The 20,626-nt window shown below is 38.2% G+C and overlaps 1 protein-coding gene and 1 long non-coding RNA gene across 12 annotated transcripts in view; one reads left to right on the forward strand and one right to left on the reverse strand.

The window, feature by feature from the left end:
* Nucleotides 1–20,626, reverse strand: part of LOC115209078 (adenosylhomocysteinase-like 1) — a 469,217-nt gene that overhangs the window by 221,636 nt on the left and 226,955 nt on the right. The window lies entirely within an intron of this gene.
* LOC115209079 overlaps nt 1–20,626 on the forward strand; it is a 308,087-nt gene that overhangs the window by 45,404 nt on the left and 242,057 nt on the right. For 3 of the 4 annotated variants that reach the window (XR_004998392.1, XR_004998393.1, XR_004998394.1), the window contains exon 2: nt 8,228–8,451. This is a non-coding gene — a long non-coding RNA (uncharacterized LOC115209079). Of the gene's footprint in view, nt 1–2,372; nt 2,385–7,228; nt 7,238–8,227; nt 8,452–20,626 lie in introns of those variants that run through there. The other variant, XR_004998395.1, reaches the window with a different exon arrangement.

Consider the following 20,626-nt stretch of genomic DNA (forward strand, 5'->3'; position numbering starts at 1 on the left):
ATGCTAGCATGGAAAACGGATGCTAAACGATGATGATGATGACTTCTAAATATTTATTTGGGTAACCCGACATGTACACACACGTCATAACTATGTTAAATAATAATTTAAAATTTGGATATACACCTCGTAGTATGCCATTCTGAGCCAGTGAATGGGCATTAAACGGCATACCTGATGTCATCAACAGCATGAATATATGTTGCTTGATTTGCTTCAAAAATCCCTTCATGTCTGTAGAATTTACGAAATATGAGAGTAAGGAAATTAAATTCATGAAACTCTTTATTATTCACTACAATTGTTTCAACCCATCATGCATCAGTGACCTGTGGATGAGATGCTGTGCAGTCATGGTGCATCACAGATGCAGGTGTTTTCTCCATACGAAAGTATGGAAAGTAACATTGACCTTGGCCAAATTTGAACTCAGAACCATAAAGCCAGAGAAATGCTGTTAAGCATTGTCCCCAACATGCCAACAATTCTGCAAGCTTACCATAACAATAATAGTGCCAAGAACAAGAGCAATGATTTTAATGCCAAATGTAAAATATTCATGATGAACTCAGCAAGACAATAAATATTGGCAGAATTCTTCCTTCTTGAACAAAAAAATAATCTTATTCATTAGTTTCTAAATTTGAAGAATAGCATAAACCAGAACAACATTTTCCTTCGATGATTTTAGCATTCATTTATGAGATTCGAAGAGATTCAAGAATTAATTTTATTTGAGTATGTTTCTGTATGCATAAAAGTAGAGAAAATGGTGTTTCAATTACAAAAGGAGGCAAGTTTGATGGTTGGTGTCTTGCCAGTCAAGAGGTCAATTTTGATATTTGTTTCCTCAGGGATCCAATAAAGAACGAAATTATTCCTTCGACTTGTTTCCTTGATTTCACAAGCCTTATTTGGGTCATGCCATAAGTGTATATATATATATATATATATATATATACACTTATGGCATATATATATGGGGAAAAAAAGTCAAGACAGAAAATGCTAAAATAATTTTATAAAAAACATTTCAGTACCGGTTTCAGTCATTGATGAGACTTTTTCAACTGTAACAATTAAATAATTAAATTTAGAAAAATTAAAAGAAAAGTTTTTTAAATTTAATATTTGTATAGTGTTCAAATACAAGTGGCATTTTCCTTGTTTCTGCCTGTCTCTGTCTCTTGTTTACTCTTGTGGGTTCGAGGTCCTTGTGTGGGTTCGAGGTCCTATATATATATATATTATATATATATATATATATAATATATATATATATGTGCGTGTGTGTGTGTGTGTTGTGTGTGTGTGTGTATTGTAGAAGTAAGAATCAAAGTTATGTAAATTGAATTCATATATATATTTATTCAGCCCTAGACTCAACATGCATGAATTTCTGTTTTATTTTTCAGAAAATGTTTCAGGTTCTCAACTCTATCCAAAATGATTCTGGATAGAGTTAAGAATCAGCTTCCACATCCATTGAAACTTTTTCTGAAAAATACCCCCCCCCCTCTTATTAGCTTCCATTCTGACATGGAGTCTATTCTGACATATGAGTCTATGTCTGTGTGTGTGTGTGTGTGTGTTTATACCTCACCACCATCACTCGACAACTGATGTTGGTTTCTAGCTACGATGCCGTGCAGGTAACTACTTTTATTGGACAGGAAACTACTTTTATTGGAAGCAAGCTTATCACCCATAAAGCAACATATACTCCAGCCTTAACCTTGGCTCAATATCTAGTGATGACAGCTATAAAGGTATTAATCAATTATGATGCTCGTCAAGGGATTTGATTCTGAAGGTAAAACTAGTTTTGATTTCTCATTCTCGAAATGGAATACCAAGACATTGATCAAATTAAATCTCCTCTTAAATTATTATACATAATGCATTTATTAATAAATAAAAATAACAAGCAACAAATTAGAACAACAAAGTTAACAACAGTTGTTAACAAAAGGAATTTAAGAAATAAAAGAAATCAATATAAAAAATAATAATAAATGTATTGAAATGACTGATCGACATTTAGGTAGGGTTTTCACTTAACGAAGTTCTTTGGGGGGGGGGGGGTAAAGGAGTCTGATGTTAGATTGATTATGTGATGGAATAGTGGGTGTCTGTGAGTGGGTAGGTAGGGTGATGATAGTGGTGAGGTGTGTGGGGTGGGGGTGAGGGCGGGATCAGAAAGGATGGATGTTCAGTTCTAATTCATGGCAGAAGTTTAATTGTTGCCCAAATTTAATGAAATGATGGAGAATAATTTAATTATATTTGATTCATTAATGGTAGTAGCGTCATTGATAGCTTTGTTGTGCGTGATTAGTGAAGAAGCACTGAGAGAGATGAAGAGAGCAAGAGAGAGAAAAAGAGTAGGAGTAAAAAAGAGTAAGATGAAGAAGAGAGAAGAAAAAGGAGAGAGAAAGAAAAAGAGAAGAGAGAGTAAAAAAGAGAGGGACAAAGAGAGAAATAAGAGAAAAGGGAGAAAGAGAGGGAAGAAAGAAAGAGTGGAGAGAAAAGAGGAGAAAAAGAAAAAAGAGAGATAGAAAGGTGTGTATGTGTGTATTTTGAAAGATTTGTAATTAAATCAGAGTTCAAGTGGATCTCAAAATGCACAATTGTTGGATAATTCTATTCCTCTGATCCTATCTTTGGTATGTAAATGCAATCCTGGTGTGTAGACATTGTCATAGCCTGTGCAGTATATCCACATCATCATCCTCATCATTTAACATCCATCTTCCATGCTGGTATGGATTGGATGGTTCGACAGGAGCTGGCAAGCCAGAGCACTGCCCAGGTTACAACTGTCTCTTCTGAGAGGATTTCTACACCCTTTCCTAATGTCAACCACTTTACAGATTGTGCAGAATATGTTAACTGATTACTGGATAGAAAAGACCAAAGTTGTGATTGGCAACAGAGAGCACTATATTAATATGTGCCATTACTTTTCCTTGCTAACAGTCTGATCTGGCTGTAGAAAGCCAGGCCAAATTGGACTGGGGTTTGGTGCAGCCTTTCAGCATGCCAGCCCAGTCAAACCGTCCAACCCATTCCAGCATGGATAACAGATGTATAATGATGATGATAAACATAGGTCAGACAGAGTTATTGAAACAGATTTTGTATGTTTGGATGCATTTCCTGTTACCAACCCTCGCAAGTAGGCGTAGGAGTGGTTGTGCGGTAAGTAGCTTGCTTACCAACCACATGGTTCCGGGTTCAGTCCCACTGCATGGCACCTTGGGCAAGTGTCTTCTACTATAGCCTTGGGTCGACCAAAGCCTTATGAGTGGATTTGGTAGATGGAAACTGAAAGAAGCCCGTCGTATATATGTATATATATGTTTGTCACCCACCAACATCGCTTGACAACCGATGCTGGTGTGTTTACGTCCCTGTAATTTAGAGGTTCGGCAAAAGGGACCAATAGAATAAGTACTAGGCTTACAAAGAATAAGTCTGGGATCGATTTGCTCAACTAAAGGCGGTGCTCCAGCATGACCACAGTCAAATAACTGAAACAAGCAAAAGAGTAAGTAAGGTAATATTTCCTCATGGCCAGACATTTCTTCAGAGAAGGTTGAAAATGAAGGACACTGCTTGTTTGACAGTGACACTCATTTACAACTATCATGTGATATCAAGACACAAAGGAGACACACACATGCACGAACAACAAGCTTCTTTCAGTTACCATCTACCAAATCCACTCATAAGGTTTTGGTAAGCCTGGGGTTATAGCAGATGACACTTGGCCAAGAAGTCACAGAGTGGGACTGTGACTCCAAAGCCATAAGGAGTCAACAAAAAGTTCTTTGAGGCAGTGACTCAGGATGTCCCCAGTCTAATATGACAGAAAACAAGCCAAAGATAAAAGACGGACAGAAAGTAAATATACAAGACTTTCTGCACATAATTTTAAACTAAATATGTCTATTCACTATAGCAGAATTTATTGAAAATATAGCAATTGATTTCTTTAGATGAAGCCTTCATTACCAACAGTGCAACACAAGCAAAGCCACCAAAGGAAGAACTAGAAAAATAAGGAGTTTTCTTTTTTTTTTATTATTATTATTTTAACAGCTATATTTTTATTTTACTTATTTATTTTACTGTCTTCAGTTTCTTATTCAGATGCTTCTTCAGAAAAATTTTATATCATTTGCTGTTTCCAATAATCTTTCACACATGTTTTCAATCTGTTTCTAATCAGGTTATGCCTGTCAGTGAAGAATCCAGTGTGTGAGAGAGAAAGAGTGGGTGTATGTGTATATATGCCATCATCATCATCATCATCATTTTACATTTACTTTCCATGTTGGCATGGGTTAGATGAGTAATCGTGCACAGAGTTACTTTATATTCAGGGGTTACTGCCCTTGCCCTTGTAAATGAACCAAGAACTACTGCATTTACTTGTGTGTAAATCACACTTTCTTTTATACTTGATTTTTAACTGGGGTATGACATGCAGGGGACAATGCTGATGCCAAGTTTGAATATGAAGGAAAATTTTCAGTACCAAGATTTAACAATTACAGGTGCACAAGTCAATACAATACACCCTGCATAAGCATGCCATTTTTAATAGGGTGGCTAGATGCCCTTCTTATACACAAGCATAATCACAGACATTGCTGTGTGTGTTCTCGGGGAGATTCAGCGTGACACAGAATGTAACAAGGCTGGCTCATTGAATTACAGGTACAATTCAACTTTGACAAGCCATGGGAAATCGAACTCAAAACCTTACTATTATGAGCTGAATCTCCCTAACCCATACACCTTCATTTGTTCCAACATTAAAACCAAAAATATTCCAAGTTCACCATAATGAGACCATCGCCCACTCTTTCCTTTTACAACCAAATATTGAATACATTTAGGTAAATATTTGTGTACGTGCGTGTACATATTTGTTGTCTGCTTTGTTTGTCTTTTTCTCTTTCAGATCTAGTTTGTTTGGCGCATGTAGCTGCAATGAAGACTATAAAAGACCCCTATAACCACATCTCCGTCTAGCAACTCACTCCCTCCTCTCCTTCTTTCAGTCCCCAATTACTGCTATTTTTACTCTGGATCTCGTTAGTTAGATAACTGCACCGTCATGTCAATCCTAAACAAGATGCTTTCCTTAATTAGTTGCTTTGATTTCAGCACTGCAGTCTTATTAACGAAGATGACAACAACCAGTCTACCTCTTACTAACATCAAAACAAAGAAAAAAAGAATTAAGCAACATTGAGAAATGTGTTGATATACACCTATCATCATCATCATTTAATGTGTGAAGGTACATGGCTCAGTGGTTCAGGTATTCAGCTTACAACAGTAAGGTTGTGATTTCAATACCTGGCAGCACATTGTTTCCTTGAGCAAGTCACTTTATTTCACATTGCCTCAGTCTACTAGGCTGACAAAAATGAGTAGTACCTATTTTTTAAAGAGCCAGCCTTGTCACTCAGTGTTGAGCTGAATCTCCCTGAGAACTACGTCAACGGTACATGTGTCTGTAGAGTGCTCAGCCACTTGCAAGTTAATTTCATGAGTAGGCTGTTTCATTGAATGGATATACTAGAACTCTTTGTGTTGTAATCAGCGGAGTGCCAGTTTATCATTTAATGCCCAGCTTCTATGCTGACATGGGTCAGACAGTTCAACAGGATGCAAGAAACCAGAGAACTGCATCAAGTTCCAATGTCTGCCTTGCTTCTACAGTTAGAAGCCCTTCCGAATGCCAACCACTTTAGAGTGTGTACTGGGTGATTTTTTATTTTTTATTTTTTTTTTGCCGTGGTACCAACACTTGTGAGGTCACTAAGTAACCCACAAAACAAAGAAAAAGACCTTTCAACAAGGGGGGAATCGAAGTAGAGAGGGAGGTGGCATTATGCAAGGTGTTGAGAAGTTAAACTATGATGGAGGGACAGGCACAGGGTTAACCCACATTATATAAAGGTGGGTAGGAGTATCATCATCATCATTTCACAGCCATCTTCCCTGGTGTCATGGGTTTGACAGTTTGACAAAATCCAAGGAGGTAAAGGACTGCATCAAGCTCCAATGTTTGCTTTGACAGTTTCTGTGGTTGGACACCCTTCCTAATGCCAACCACTTTACATATTGTACTTATTCTGTTGCACCAGCACTAGTGAGATTGCCAAGTAACTTACAACTCAAAGGAAAAGACCTCTTGACAAGGTGGAGTTGTACCAGAGAGGGAAGGTGGCATTATGCAAGATTCTAAGAGGATAAAATATGATAGAGGAGCAAGCACAGGTATCCCATTACAGATATAGCATGGCTACCCCATACTATAGAAAGGTAACTAATATGTGTGTGTGTATTTATACACACACACCTCATATGCACTGTTAGCCAGAAAACATGCATAAATTGCTCAGGTTTATCTGGGCACATGAGGGTGTACAGAGAAAGCAATCAGAATGATCTGGAACAACCAAGAAGTCAAACAAATTTGTATGACTGTCGTATCGACAACAAGTTCCGTATGTCACTGGGAGGACTCAAGAACTGTTGTTGTTGTTCTTTCTCACAATGTGTAATGTTGGGATGATTTTACTTAGTCAGCCATGATCATACTCATTTAACGAGCCAACAGCCATCGTATGTATGTATGTATGTATGTATCATCATCGTTTAATGTCTGTTTTCCATGCTGGCATGGGTTGGATGGTTTGACTGGCGACTGGCAAGCCAGAAGGTTGCACTAGGCTCCATACATACGTATGTATGCATGCTTGTATGTACATATGCATTCTTTTATTCTTTCATGTGTTTTAGCCAGAGGCTGTGGTCATGTTGGGGCACTACCAGCTTTATCACTTTTTCAACAGCCATTGATTGGTGACTGGCTTTTGGTGAAGGACTGCATGTGTGTATGCGTATATATGTGATGCGTATGTACCTATGTACAGGATTTACGTAATGTATGTAAAATCATATACAAATATATTTAAAAAACAAACCACGATTCAAGTAACAGCCTTTGGCGAGAAACATATTTATCTACAAGTTCTTTAAATCCCAACCTTGTTATAAGATACAGAAAAGAGACTAACCGATGCTCCTAAGTGATCTTTTGTTGAAAAATATTGGATAAATGCGATCCAACAAAGCATTACAAGACAGAATCAAAGGCAAACAACAGGTCTTTATGTTTGGTAAACAACGGCCTGTTTGTTAGAAGACATTGGTGTGTGCGTGTGTGTGTGAGGGGCTCACAGAAACAGAATTATGTTTGTCAATAAAAATAGAGATTGCATTCTTAGAAGATAATGTTGCAAGATGAGAATGAGAATACGTATGGATTAGACGGAGAAACAAGACACCTTTGTGAATTAAGCTCTATGGCAAATAGTGGCTACTTCACAAATATTCAGAATCATATATATATATATATATATATATGTATGTATGTATATATACACATACATACACATATATAAGTATATATACATATACATACATATATATAAGTATATATACATATACATACATATATATAAGTATATATACATATACATACATATATATAAGTATATATACATACATATATAAGTATATATACATATACATACATATATATAAGTATATATACATACATATATAAGTATATATACATATACATACATATATATAAGTACATATATATATATATAGATATATATACATACATATACAAACATATATATACATATAAATACATATACAAACATATATATAAATACATATATAAACATATATATATATACATATATAAACATATATATATATATATAGATATATATACATACACATACATATTAATATAGAAACAAATACATACAGGCACATATATACAAACATACAAGCACACACACACACACACATATATACAAACATACAAGCACACACACACACACACACATATATACAAACATACAAGCACACACACATATATATATATATATATATAATTCCAAAGTTAATTGTTATTCAATAGTTTATGAGATTATGTTGTGTACTATATCAAAGTGTAACTAGAAATCTTGTTTTAATAAGATGTAATTATTCAGTCAGGCCATTCCTACATTGAAACACTAACCAGTCTTTTCTCTCTTAAGTGTTTTATTTCTTATCTTCGTTTTTTTTTTTTTTCTTGGACTTCTATATCAAATGGTAAATTTTATATTTTTGATTTCAGCCTTGATGAATGTGGACAACTACGTAAAAATAATTGGATATGCTGATATACGCTACAATTGGCTAGGACAAAAATAACTTACAAACTGTAGAAAGCCATCAAGGAACCAAAACTTACCTAGAAACAGAAAAAAACAAAAAAACATTACAACATATAGAAAATTATTAACAACAAAAAGAGGAAGAATTTTTTTTTTTCCAAAATTCAAGAAAACATGAGAAAAGGTAAGCAGCAAGTTTCTTAGTCATTAAGTCTTATGATACCAAATTGTCTGAGACAAGTAGTGGGTCCAGAATAGAAGCTGACAAATGTTTCACCCTTTACCATTCAGATTATCTTGTCAAATGTAATGCTTATTCATTCACATTGTTTTCAATTAATCATTTGTTATCTTGTAGTTTTGAGATTTTGATGAAGTAATGACATTGTAGGGTGAATGTGAAAGGTTGGATGTAGTCAGTTTAAACACAAGACGGGTAAATCAATTGGGCCTGATATGAATGGTTTAAATGCTAAAACATTAATGTAAGCCAAGTAAAAAAAAGTTCTGTGAAAATTGTGTTAATTTGTTCAATAAATACAACATTAATAATGACCAAATTACAAAGAATTTGACTAAATTCTTTGTAATTTTCAAAATTAATTGAAATAAATACAAAATATTTTGACAGAAATATAGTTAAGATACCCGTGCCAATGACACGTTAAAACCACCCTTCTGAACGTGGCAGATGCCAGTGCTGCCTGACTGGCGTACGTGTTGGTGACACGTAAAAGCACCAACCGATCGTGGCTGTTTGCCAGCCTCCTCTGGACCCTGGGCTGGTGGCATGTAAAAAGTACCCACTATACTCACGGAGTGGTTGGCATTAGGAAGGGCATCCAGCTGTAGAAACTCTGCCAGATCAGACTGGTGCCTGGTGCAGCCTCTTGGCTTCCCAGACCCCAGTCGAACCATCCAACCCATGCTAGCATGGAAAATGGACGTTTGATGATGATGATGATGATGATATGTAAGAAAAAGATCAAAGTGATCAATCTAAGTTAAAATCTTAGATTATGTTTTCATGTTAATGTGTTCCAAACATTAGCTTAACGATGGTCAAGTTATTTTGCCAAATACTTCATTATTTTCCAAATAAAATCAAAAAAAGTTAATCAGATATGAGGTAACAAAAGGATTAAAGAGATCTATATTAAAGTATTGTAACAAAATTTCATGCTAATTTGTTTCAAATACCAGCTTAACAACAAAGACTACTGTAGACCCAAAGCGGCAATGCCTTGCAAGTGAATTTAGTAGACAAAAATGTGCAGAAGCATGTTGTGTATGTATGTGTGTGTGTGTGTGTGTGTGTGTGTATATATATATATATATATATATATATTATATATATATATATATATGCAATCTATGTGAGTGTCTTTTCAAAACATTGTCTGGTTTAAAAAGTCACATCAGATGCCATGATGGTTCTAAGGTGTAGGTACAGGAGGAGGTGGTCAAACTCTGCATAAAGAATAGACAACCCACATAAATGTGTGTGTGTGCTCACGCGTGCCTTCACCAAACAGACAGCTGATCTGATGCAAGCACTACTTTCATTGGCTTCCGTGCCGGTTGCAGGTAAAATAGCACCCACTACACTCTTGGAGTGGTTGGCATTAGGAAGGGCAACCAGCTGTAGAAACATGGCCAGATCAGTCAAACCGTCCAACCCATGCCAGTATGGAAAACAGATGTTAAACAATGATATATATATATATATATGTATGTATGTATACATATATACACATGTATGTATATATATACATACACATGTATATATGCATATATGTGTGCGTGTGTGTGTATATATATATATATAGAGAGAGATACATACACATGTATGTATGTATGCATGCATGCACATATATATAAATTAACAGAATGAGATAGGAGTTTCTATTAAAACTTCAAATGGCTGTTGGGGTAGCTCCAAGTAAAATAAAAGTTAAAAGGGCCCATATGTAGGAAATGGTCGAGAAACACTGAAGTGGTGTCCCAGAATGGCCACAGTCCAATGAAAGAAACAAGTAAAAGATTAAAACCAATAGCTTAGTAAGAACCACAGTAGTATTATAAACCACATTTAGTTAAAGAATCTGAAAGAAATATTTCATACAACAGCAAAAGAAAGTTTAATTCAATTTGTGCAATATTAAAAACACTGCAGTGACGTCAATAGAGTGAATTCTAAGAATCGGCTGACTTCTTTAAGAGAAGAAAGCAAAGGAAAGTATGTGTATATCATAGCAGAGATAAAGAGAATAATTATATAATTATTTGAATCTGAAGAATATGTCTCAGGTGAATTCGTAAGAAATGCAACAGGTTTTCTTTCCTCTTCTCACTCTTGAAATATTAAAGCACTTAAAAGATTCAAAAGATTCTTTGACTAGAGAAACGACTGCATATTTAGACATAATCCGCAGACAAAAACTTGATGTTTAGAGATTAAGAATATTCTGGATTATTTATAGTGAAATAGAATGAAAGATTAACAATGGTTTCAAATTCTGATACCAAGTGAAGAATTAGAGGAGAATAAGTTGATCACATCGATCCTGGAGGGAAGAAAGACAAAGGTGATCCTGATGGAATTTGAACTCAGAATGGAATGAGTTGGAAGAAATGCTATTAGGCATGTTGTCTGACACTAAAGATTCTGCCTCTAAAGGCAAGGAGCTGGCAGAAATGTAGCACGCTGGGCGAAATGCTTAATGGTATTTCGTTTGCCGCTACGTTCTGAGTTCAAATTCCGCCGAGGTAAACTTTGCCTTTCATCCTTTCGGGGTCGATAAATTAAATACCAGTTACACACTGGGGTCGAACTAATCAACTTAATCCCTTTGTCTGTCCTTGTTTGTCCCCTCTATGTTTAGCCCCTTGTGGGCAATAAAGAAATAAGATTCTGCCAGTTTGCTGCCTTGAATCAAAAGTTAACAATTGGTTTCAAATTTTGGTGCAAGGTCAGTAATTTTAAGGGTGGTGGTAAGTCAAATACACCCACCCTGGTGTACAACTGGTATTTGCTTTCTCAATCCAAACGATGACAGGCAAAGCTGACCTCGGCGGAATTTGAATTCAGAATGTGAAGCTAGAAGAGCTGCTAAGTATCTTGCTCAGTATGCTAACAATTCTGCTGGCACGCTGCCTTAATCAAAGATTAATGATAATGAGCAATTGATGATTAATGCAATCAAATTCCACTGCCTCCAGGAAAAAAATCTTTTTCCCCTCGAGAAATTCAATCTTGTTATTTGATCAGGGCTGATCTGGGGTTAAAGAACACCTGACCCCTACTATTTGTGAAAAGTCAAGTCACCCTATTGCCTCCTTCTCTTCTTCCTTACCATACACTCCACACCAAACAGTGACTGCTCCCTTACCTCATCCCCTACTTCTTCTTATCACCCCACTCCTTGCCTAGAATCATCACCTACTCTCCTTTTATCCCCCATTTATAGGAGGTGCTTTAGACCCTTAGATGACCGTTAGGAGCTGCTTTAGACCCTGAATTTTACTAGTGCTAGCAACCCCCCCCCCTCCCAGTATACTCAGTGAAATGGTTGGCATTAGAAAGGGCATCCAGCTGTAGAAACCATATCAGAGCAGACATTAGTCCATGACAATCTTAGTCAGAACCTGTCAAGTTACACAATCCATGTCAGCGTGGAAACCAGATGTGAAATGATGATGATGGAGGTGGTGGTGTTGATGATGATACAGAAAAACCTATCGTTATGAGCAAGAATTTACTGCAGTAATTAAAAGACCATGTTAGAGGTTAATTAAAAGACCGTGTTATAGGTTAATTAAAAGAATGTTTGTCAGCTTGCTGTAAATGGTGACTGCTAGCTTTTAACCCTTTCGTTACCAACCCGGCCAAAACCGGCTCTGGCTCTGTACTACAAATGTCTTGTTTTCATGAGTTTTGAATTAAAATCTTCCACCAAACCTTAATCACAATTTATGTTCCTAACACTAGCTTAACGATAACCAAGTTATTTTACTGAATTCTTTGTTATATTTTAAATAATTGAAAGAAACACAGAGCATCTCAAAATAAATACAGTAGCAAAAGGGTTAAGACAACAGCAAAAATATTTCTATGGAAATCTACACTTAGTGATTCTATCAGTCCTGACAATTCTGTCATCAACCAAAGTGTTGAGACAGACAGAAAGACAACAGGTTGGAGACAATAGATAACTCTCAGAGTAATCAAGTTTCAAAGTAATTTCGTGTCAAAGAGGGCACTTACTGCTCCAATAGTCTACATTGACTAAGTGCCTGGCAAGCAGTATTGCAGTAACTGATTAAAGAGAAATAATTGGTTGAAGTAAAATTAAACAAACGAGAAGCAATTACCACCAATCTCTTTTAGGTATATCTTGATAAGAAAATTAAAAGCTCAATTGATTCCAATGGTTCAGATCTATGGCAGAAACAATTACTTGTTCACTGATTCTATTGATATTCTGGTTTAGAATCATCACCATCATCATTATCATCATGAAACATCCATTTTCTGTGCTGTCATGGGTTGGAAGGTTTGACAGGAGTTGGTAAGGCCAGGAGCCCCATACCGGATTCCATTGTCTTGACTTGGTTTTTACAGCTAGATATCCTTCCTATCACCAACCACTTTAGAGAATGATCTTGATGCTTTTGACATGACACCAGCATCAAAGCATTTTATGTGTCACCATCATGACATTGGTGTCACCATCATGATGACATCACCATCACGACAGAAGTGCCACTATTATGATGGTGTCACCATCATGACCGCTGTGTCACTATCACGTCAGAAGTGCCACTATTATGACGGTGTCACCATCATGATCGCTGTGTCACTATCACGACAGAAGTGCCACTATCACAACAGAAGTGCCACTATTATGACAGTGTCACCATCATGACCGCTGTGTCACTATCACGACAGAAGTGCCACTATTATGACGGTGTCACCATCATGATCGCTGTATCACTATCACGACAGAAGTGCCACTATCACAACAGAAGTGCCACTATTATGACGGTGTTACCATCATGACCGCTGTGTCACTATCACGACAGAAGTGTCACTATTATGACGGTGTCACCATCACAACTGCTGTGTCACTATCATGACAGTGTGACCAATTACCCTGCAAGACACACACACTATTGCCATTCAAATTTAGAATCCAATGAATTTAATATCACCCTTTCAAATTAGAAGCAGTAAAACAACAAACTGAAAATAAATAATCTAACCACTCAGGAGTTAGGAAGGCAGCTAAAAATACTGAAATATCTGCATTGGATCATTGAAACTTCACAGCAGGATACTGCTTTTCTATTTAACTGTTTAACATTCAGATTATTTTGTCAATTGTAATGCTTATTTATTCGCATTGTTTTGAATAAATCATACATTATTTTGTAACTTTGAGATTCTGATGATGTGATTGTTTATATTTAGAATGCCATTGTAGGGTAAGAAAGACAGCTGGCATGACAGGCATTGATTATTGTGGGGTCAACTAAAAAAACTCAGACTCTACTCACTCCAACACTGTATGATGTGGAAAATATTCTATCAATATTGCACAAATGGTGCTGGCATCAATTTTAAAATCCACCCAAGACTTGGCCCCGCCCCCTTTGCTATCTGTCCACTACAAAAAATTGAACTCGGTACACATAGCAACATTACGTCAAATTTCAAAATTACTTTACCTCAACTGGTCCAGCACTCATCATCATCATCATCGTTTAACGTCCGTTTTCCGCGCTAGCACGGGTTGGACGGTTCGACCGGGGTCTGGGAAGCCAGGGACTGCACCAAGCTCCAGTCTGATCTGGCAGTGTTTCTACAGCTGGATGCCCTTCCTAATACCAACAACACCGCGAGTATAGTGAGGGCTTTTTACGTGCCACCTGCACAGGTGCCAGGGGAGTCTGGCATCGGCCACGATCGGTTGGTGCTTTTAACGTGCCACTGGCACGGAAGCCAACCAAGGCGGCGCTGGCATCGGCCATGTTCGGATGGTGCTTTTTATGTGCCACCAGCACAGAAGCCAGTCGAGGCGGCGCTGGCATCGGCCACGTTCGGATGGTGCTTTTATGTGCCACCGGCACAGAAGCCAGTCGAGGCGGCGCTGGCAACGGCCACATTCGGATGGTGCTTTTTATGTTCCACCAGCACAGGTATCACAACTACTATTTCCATTGATATTTATTTCGAAGTTCATGTACTTGACTCAATAGGTCTCCTCAAGCACAGCGGGATGTTCCGGAATCCAAGATACTTTGAATGGGCAGGGGCTATGCGGAACTGGTGCAGGAAGCAGCCCGGGTCTTTGCAGTCACAGCATATCTCCAGAGATCTCGGTCCTTCGCCATTGCCTCAGTGAGGCCCAACGCTCTCTTTAATAATATACCAAAATACGTCAAAATGGAAATGGATCCTATAAAATTCAGATGTCCAATGGACAAATTTCAATGGACAAAATCCCAGACCAACCTCCTACACCCGGATATGTCTCCAACAATAATAACTCTTTGCTAGAGTAGGCAATGGTGCCCCATATATGACTAAAAGATTTCACCAGGTAGTGCTATTAAGTTAGACATGACCTGGGCCTATACTGGCCGAAACCTATCAAAGTTAGATGCGAGAGGTAGGATCTAGCTGATTTGAACATAGAACGGGTATAATACATAGGCCCAGATATAGCCAATTGTAGGGCTAAGGGGTGAGAAACAAAAAATAAAAGTAGTGTGTGGAGATGTGTGAGTATGGGGGGCAGAGGCAAACACAGATATATATATATATAACTTGTCTTCATCATTGTTGTCCTGTCTTCCATGATGGCATGGGCTGCATAGTTTGACAGGAGCTAGCAATGCTGGGAACCACACCAAACTCCAATTTTCTGTTCTCAAATGATACAGTTGGATGCCCTTCCTAATGCCGACCACTTTATGGACTGTACAGGGTGCTTTTTATGTAGTACCAGCACCACTGAAAACAACATTCCAAAGCACGAACAATGTTGAAATGGCACTCCAAACATTTTTCTCTTCTAGAAAACTTGACTTTTTCCCCCCGCATTATTTTTTGTTGTTTTTTTTTAGCCTGAAATCAGAAAACTGGTATTGAAGTGGGGAAACGTTATCCCTGATAATGTTATCCCTAATAATGGTGATTATATTTTGAGTAAATATATTTACGATGTTTCATGTTGGTCTGAACTCATAACACAAGATGTGACATAGCTTTTTGGTGCTCCTAATACATTCACCGTTTTTTTTTTCTTTTTGTTTAGTTTGTACTTAGCTTTAACAGCTGTTTTGTTAACCCTCTTGATACCAACCTGCCTGTAACTACCCACCCACTGGTTCTATGATTTCAGTTTTTTTCTGTTAACCCTTTTGATACCAACCCGGCTGAAACCGCCTCTGGCTTTGCAGTACAAATGTCTTGTTTTCAAAAGTTCTGAATGAAAATCTTCCAACAAACCTTAGTCCCAATTTTTGTTCCTAACACTAGTTTAATGATAACTAAGTTATTTTACTAAATTCTTTGTTATATCTAAAATTAATTGAAAGAAACACAGAGCATTTCAAAAGAAATATGGTAACAAAAGGGTTAAAGTGATCTGAAAGCCTTTCATCAAAAATTTGATGTTAATTTGTGTCAAACATCATATCTTTTTACTCATTTCAGTCATTTGACTGTAGCTACCATGGGGCAATGCTGTGAAGGATTTTAGTCAAATTGATGCCAGTGCCAGGTTGATACCAGTCCTGCCTGACTGGATCCTGTGCCGGTGACACGTAAAAAGCACCCACTACACTTTCGGAGTGGTTGGTGTTAGGAAGGGCATCCAGCTGTAGAAACCTTGTCAGAAAAGATTGGAGCCTGGTACAGCTTTCTGGCTTGCTAGTCCTCAGTCAAACTATCCAACCCATGCCAGCATGGAAAGTGGATGTTAAATGATGATGATGATGATGAATCAACACCAATAATTTTTCTAAAGCCTGGTACTTATTCTATCAGTCTCTTTTGCCAAATCACTACATTAGGAGGGACATAGACCCAGACACAATCACACACACACGAATATACATACATGATAAGCTTCTTCCAGTTTCTGTTTACAAAATCCACTCACAAGGCTTTGGGCGACCCGAGGCTATAGTAGAAGACACTTGCCAAAAGTGCAATACAGTGAGACTGAACCTGGAACCATAAGGTTCTGAAGCAAACTTCTTACCACACAGCCAAGCCACATTTATCTCTCTACTACCATTTTACGCTCTTAGCTCAAATCCCACATCTCCCTTTTTATCTTTTCAGGGTTGATAAAAGTACCATCAAGTACTGAGTCATTGCAATTTGCCCCCTCCTCTTAAAATTGCTGGCCTTGAGCCAAAATGACAAAGATTTATTATTATTATTAGAGATAATCACCAATGTGTTCAGTATTATGGAATTTTCAAAGAATCAAGGATAATCAGATCTGCCGCCAGTCATATGATATAAGACAGCAGCGATGCCTTCTACTCTCAACAGCAGTTAATGTTGAAAGCAATAGTTGCTAGGCAGGTCACCAGTCCAAACATATTAATCAATCAAGCAACATAATTATGGACACAAAGTCATAACAAGATGATGAAGTCATTATAACAATATAACTCATTTAAACAATACAAAACAAACAAAAAAAAAAACTAAACTTCATTTTCTTTTTTTGTTAATATCTTTTACATTCACCCACCCCACCCCCCACAGCCGCCATATTTCACCCATCATCTTGATTTCATATTAATTTACAATGACTTCAGGAGATCAATGAAGTAAGAGGAGACTGGGGGGGAAAAAAGTGTTGAATAACAAAAAAAAAAGAAAAGAAAAAAAACAACAACTATAGGCGAATTGGCAACAGAGTCGTTAGAGTATTTAATCAAGTGTCCTGTGTCATTAATTCTGATTTGCTGTATTCTGGGTTCAAATTCCATCAATATCAACTTTACCATTCATTCATTCATTTGTGGGGTTGATAAAATAAAATACCAATACAGGGTATTGGAAGAACCATTAGAATGTCAGGTCAAATGCTTTGCAGATAAGTGGTCAGGGTATTCGGCTCACAACTGCAAGACCACGACTCAGCTGACAAAAATGAGTAGTACCAGTAATTCAAAGGACCAACTTTGTCACATTTTGTGTTGCACTCATGGAGGCAAAGTGGCCAAGTTCCTTTCAAGCACTGGGCTTCGTGGAGGCCAAGTAGCCAAGTTCCTTTCAAGCACTGGGCCTCATGGAGGCAAAAGTAGCCAAGTTCCTTTCAAGCATTGGGCCTCATAGAGGCAAAGTGGCTGAGTTCCTTTCGAGCATTGGGGTTCATGGAAGCAAAGTGGTTAAGTTCCTTTAAAGTATTGGGCCTCACAGAGGGAAAGTGACCAAATTTCTTTCGAGTGTTTGGCCTCAGAGGCAATGACTGAGACCTTAGACATTATGTCATGCTTGAGAAGACACATCAAGCCAAGCAAAATTGCAGTTTTGGCAGATACTGTTGTCACACAAATGGCACCTGTGCCAGTGGCATGTAAAAGCACCCATTACATTCTCGGAGGGCATCCAGCCATAGAAAACCATGCCAAATCAGAATGATGTTTGGTGCAGCCTTCTAGCTTACCAGCCCAGTCAAACTGTCCAACCCATGCCAGCATGGACAACAGACATTAAATGATGATGATGCTGATCATCCAAAGAAGAACATTAGGGTTACGCATGTCAGTAAAATGCTCAGCCACTTGCAAGTTAACTTCAAAAGCAAGCTGTTCCGTAGACTGGATCAGCTGAGACCCTTGCCATCCAAACTAATGAAGTACCAGTGTGTGAATGGATAGGTGCAGACATGGCCACATGGTTCAGAGGTTTGCTCCCCAAACACTTGATCCTAGCTTCAGTCCCATTGTCTGGCTACAAGATCGTCTTCTATAGTCTTGAGCTGACCAAATCCTTGTGAGTGGAGACAGCAAACAGAAAGAAGTCCATCATACACAGATGCTTGTGTGTGTGTATATGTGCTTATGTTTGTGCATACTCTAATTTATACATCATGAGTGAGAGTGTTATAAAAGTGCATCATCATACAAGCAGGTAGTTTTTTCTCCAGTCATCCATGAAAACATGTCTAGCTACAGGACTATATAATTTTGTTTGGAAATAAGGGAGGGCATGAAAGTGAAAGGCATCCACCTGTAGAAAATCTGCCACAAGAGATTCCATCTGATCCATGCAAGCATGGAGAAGTGGACATTAAATGATAATGATAGTTTATATAACTGCACGTGTACTGTTGTTGATGTTTCTTTATTTTTCCTTTTTTCTTTTTGGACTTTCCTGTTTCAAATGAAGAGTTAAGCTCAAAATATTAACAACAACCCAACAACTCTCTTTTTTTCACTGAGCATCAAATTTTTAGTTTTTCCTCTTTTTGCATTCTTTGAAATAATTACACATACAAACTCTCTTATACACACACGCGCGCACCTTCGTTTTGGGATCACTACTACTTTATTATCTCCCCTTCTCCCTAGCTCTCCTCTGTGACCCTTCTGTCCAGCATTCGCCATAATAGATCGCTAGCCACTACACATTATTTTCTCTCCTTGCTTCTTTCTGTGGAAGAGCATAGGCTCGAAATGTTAAAGACTTTTTCACTTCCTGAATGTTATACTAATACATCTGTTTGTTGTCTACACCACCTGTCTTTGTCTTTTTGTGAATTCTTCCTATATATATATATGTACTATAATAGTACTCTTGTTTTTCACCATCATAACATATGAATGAGAAATGAAGGGGTTATGGCAAACTGGTCGGATGGTGAACATTCAACGCTGTGTGAGTATATATGTGTGCATGTACAAGAGAAGTATGTGAACATTGACAAGTGTATTAATTTGATCTACCAACCATATTTATTTATAAAATATTACAATTAGCCATCGTTTTTGATGGTACGAGACCCACTAATATAGACAGACAGACAGACAGATAGATAGATACAGTAATCCCCTCCACAACATCCAAAACCTCCCGTAATAGGTGAAAATCCACCAAGAAGAAACACTACTGTACTGCATTCTTTTCTTTATTATTTTTATAATTTGTATATATTTTATTATAAATGCAAAACACCACAACGGAGAAACTGATGTAAGCTTAAATAATAATAAACTGTGATAAGTGAACCGTGATATGGCAAGGGATTACTGTATACATAGGAACAGGTGTGGCTGTGTGGTGAGAAGTTTGCTTCTCAGCCACATGGTTCTGGGTTCAGTTCCACAAAGTGACACTGGTCAAGTGTTGTCTACAATAGCCCCAGGCCAACCAAAGACTTGTGAGTGTATTTGGTAGACAGAAATTGAAAAAAGCCCATTGTGTGTGTGCATATATATATATATCATCATCATCATCATTTAGCGTCCGCTTTCCATGCTAGCATGGGTTGGACGGGTCAACTGGGGTCTGTGAAGCTGGAAGGCTTCGTCAGGCCCAGTCAGATCTGGCAGTGTTTCTACGGCTGGATGCCCTTCCTAACGCCAACCACTCCGCGAGTGTAGTGGGTGTTTTTTACGTGCCACCTGCACAGGTGCCAGACAGAGCTGGCGAACGGCCACGAACGGATGGTGCTTTTACATGTCACCGGCACGGGGCCAGGCGATGCTGGCAACGGACACGAACGGATGGTGCTTTTACGTGTCACCGACACGGGGCCAGGCAGAGCTGGCAAACGGCCACGAGCGAATGGTGCTCTTACGTATCACTGGCACGGGTGCCAGACGAGGCTGACAGCGGACACGAACGGATGGGTCACTTAACCCCTGCTTTCTGATATATGATTTGATTTTGATTGTTCTCACTGGTCTTGCCGGTCTTCTCACGCACAGCATACTTCCATAGGTCTCGGTCTCTGGTCATTTCCTTGGTGAGACCTAGAGTTCGAAGGTCATGCTTCACCACCTCGACCCAGGTTTTCCTGGGTCTACCTCTTCCACAGGTCCCCTCAACTGTCAGGGTGTGGCACTTTTTCACACACCTATCTTCATCCATTCTCACCACATGACCATACCAGCGCAATCGTCTCTCTTGCACACAACATCTGATGCCTCTTAGGTCCAACTTTTCTCTCAAGGTACTTACACTCTGTCGACTATGAACACTGACATTACACATCCAACGGAGCATACTAGCTTCATTTCTCGCGAGCTTACGCATGTCCTCAGCAGTCACGGCCCATGTTTCACTGCCATGTAGCATGGCTGTTCGTACACATGCATCATAC

The sequence above is a fragment of the Octopus sinensis genome, linkage group LG3 (assembly GCF_006345805.1).
Source record: "Octopus sinensis linkage group LG3, ASM634580v1, whole genome shotgun sequence".
NCBI classification, from domain to species: Eukaryota; Metazoa; Mollusca; class Cephalopoda; order Octopoda; family Octopodidae; genus Octopus; species Octopus sinensis.